Genomic DNA, 2,500 nt, shown 5'->3' on the forward strand with positions numbered 1-2,500 from the left:
CACTCGGCCACGACTGCCGGTCGCATTAGCCTCTGTCGACAAGTGAAAACGGCTCCTTTTAAAGCAACCTGACGGCAGAAAACGACATGGCCTCACTCGTTTCAGTAGTGCTTCCGTGGCCAGCACAGTAGCCGTTACGACAGTGTATTAATTTTCGCCCGGACAGGGGCTTGAACGCGGGACCTTTTGGTTGAAGGCATGGTGCTCTGCCGACTCAGCTACCCTGTCCGCCTGCCAAGGATTATGGTACAGCTGCAATGTGTGGCAGTGATTCGCGTGTCGTAATTACTGGCTTGTGGCTCCAATGGCGACTTCACCGACTTCCCACTGACGCACCGCTGACGCTAGTTTTCTCTCGTCTTAAACGATGGACGTACTTTCAAGCAGCTGCGAGATCTTACGAAAAGAAACGCTGCACCACTGCTTGTGCCGCACTCGAATGACTCAATTGCGATTCTTAAAAAGAAATGAATGCTCGCTCTGTCCAACACTTTCAAGCACGTCTGCGTACTCACGAACACGGCGACGGCGCGAGAAAATGACGGGGGTGCGCTCGTGGGCCTGCGACGGTTTTCTGTATTACTAGCTTCCGTGCGAGGTGAACCGATAGCCACAGGAAGCAGAGGCCGCCGCGAAAATCAGTATTCTTAAACATGCGTGCGAAAATTTGTGCTCGTTTGTACGCAAAATCGCACGCAGCCGGTAGGATTCGAACCTACGCTCCCAGAGGGAATCTGATTTCGAGTCAGACGCCTTAACCACTCGGCCACGACTGCCGGTGGCGCCAGCTCCTCCCGACACATGCAACTGCTGCCGTTTAGAGCACTGCAGTGCCAGGAAACGGCACAGCTGCATTCTTTTCCGTCGTGCTTTCACCGCTACTAGGCGAGCCGCTACCAAAGTATTAAAATTTCCGCCCGGACAGGGGCTTGAACCCTGGACCCCTCACGTCAAATGCCTTATGCTCTACCGACTGAGCTATCCGGGCTCACCTCACGTTACTACACCTCCCACTATGCTACGGACACATTGCCTCTTGTCCTTTACTGTTGGGCAATCGTTGCATGGAGCTGTTACTAATTAAGCGTCCTCTAAAATGCTGTCTACAAACGCATCACGCTAGGCTCGTAACAGACTATCGAAGAAAACTGACACACGATGTAAAATCAAATTGCAGCAGTTTTTACGTCTCATACGTTGAAGCAGAGGAGCTACGTGTTTTCTCGACACTCACTGGGCGATTGGAAAATTCACAAGCGTCTCGAATGCAATGTTTCCCACGTATTCGCTCATTTCACGGTTCCGTTGGAGATGCTCTTCACCTCTTGACACAAAAATGAAACGCAGTCGGTAGGACTCGAACCTACGCTCCCAGAGGGAATCTGATTTCTAGTCAGACGCCTTAACCACTCGGCCACGACTGCCGGTCGCATTAGCCTCTGTCGACAAGTGAAAACGGCTCCTTTTAAAGCAACCTGACGGCAGAAAACGACATGGCCTCACTCGTTTCAGTAGTGCTTCCGTGGCCAGCACAGTAGCCGTTACGACAGTGTATTAATTTTCGCCCGGACAGGGGCTTGAACGCGGGACCTTTTGGTTGAAGGCATAGTGCTCTGCCGACTCAGCTACCCTGTCCGCCTGCCAAGGATTATGGTACAGCTGCAATGTGTGGCAGTGATTCGCGTGTCGTAATTACTGGCTTGTGGCTCCAATGGCGACTTCACCGACTTCCCACTGACGCACCGCTGACGCTAGTTTTCTCTCGTCTTAAACGATGGACGTACTTTCAAGCAGCTGCGAGATCTTACGAAAAGAAACGCTGCACCACTGCTTGTGCCGCACTCGAATGACTCAATTGCGATTCTTAAAAAGAAATGAATGCTCGCTCTGTCCAACACTTTCAAGCACGTCTGCGTACTCACGAACACCGGCGACGGCGCGAGAAAATGACGGGGGTGCGCTCGTGGGCCTGCGACGGTTTTCTGTATTACTAGCTTCCGTGCGAGGTGAACCGATAGCCACAGGAAGCAGAGGCCGCCGCGAAAATCAGTATTCTTAAACATGCGTGCGAAAATTTGTGCTCGTTTGTACGCAAAATCGCACGCAGCCGGTAGGATTCGAACCTACGCTCCCAGAGGGAATCTGATTTCGAGTCAGACGCCTTAACCACTCGGCCACGACTGCCGGTGGCGCCAGCTCCTCCCGACACATGCAACTGCTGCCGTTTAGAGCACTGCAGTGCCAGGAAACGGCACAGCTGCATTCTTTTCCGTCGTGCTTTCACCGCTACTAGGCGAGCCGCTACCAAAGTATTAAAATTTCCGCCCGGACAGGGGCTTGAACCCTGGACCCTCACGTCAAATGCCTTATGCTCTACCGACTGAGCTATCCGGGCTCACCTCACGTTACTACACCTCCCACTATGCTACGGACACATTGCCTCTTGTCCTTTACTGTTGGGCAATCGTTGCATGGAGCTGTTACTAATTAAGCGTCCTCT

At 52.6% G+C, this 2,500-nt stretch overlaps 5 non-coding genes across 5 annotated transcripts in view; all 5 read right to left on the reverse strand.

Moving 5' to 3' along the window:
• Positions 1 to 17, reverse strand: part of Trnas-aga (transfer RNA serine (anticodon AGA)) — an 82-nt gene extending 65 nt beyond the window's left edge. Inside the window, exon 1 of the tRNA in view lies at positions 1 to 17. This exon is cut by the window's left edge and continues 65 nt beyond it. This is a non-coding gene — a tRNA (tRNA-Ser).
• Positions 18 to 694: 677 nt separating this feature from the next.
• Trnas-cga (transfer RNA serine (anticodon CGA)) lies at positions 695 to 776 on the reverse strand. The gene has a single exon. It is a non-coding gene; the product is annotated as a tRNA-Ser (tRNA).
• A 566-nt stretch (positions 777 to 1,342) lies between these two features.
• Trnas-aga (transfer RNA serine (anticodon AGA)) lies at positions 1,343 to 1,424 on the reverse strand. Its single transcript has one exon. It is a non-coding gene; the product is annotated as a tRNA-Ser (tRNA).
• Positions 1,425 to 2,102: 678 nt separating this feature from the next.
• Positions 2,103 to 2,184, reverse strand: Trnas-cga (transfer RNA serine (anticodon CGA)). Its single transcript has one exon. It is a non-coding gene; the product is annotated as a tRNA-Ser (tRNA).
• A 138-nt stretch (positions 2,185 to 2,322) lies between these two features.
• Positions 2,323 to 2,395, reverse strand: Trnak-uuu (transfer RNA lysine (anticodon UUU)). Its single transcript has one exon. It is a non-coding gene; the product is annotated as a tRNA-Lys (tRNA).
• Between the last annotated feature and the right edge of the window lie 105 nt (positions 2,396 to 2,500).

This window comes from Schistocerca cancellata, unplaced genomic scaffold, assembly GCF_023864275.1.
Source record: "Schistocerca cancellata isolate TAMUIC-IGC-003103 unplaced genomic scaffold, iqSchCanc2.1 HiC_scaffold_59, whole genome shotgun sequence".
NCBI lineage: Eukaryota > Metazoa > Arthropoda > Insecta > Orthoptera > Acrididae > Schistocerca > Schistocerca cancellata.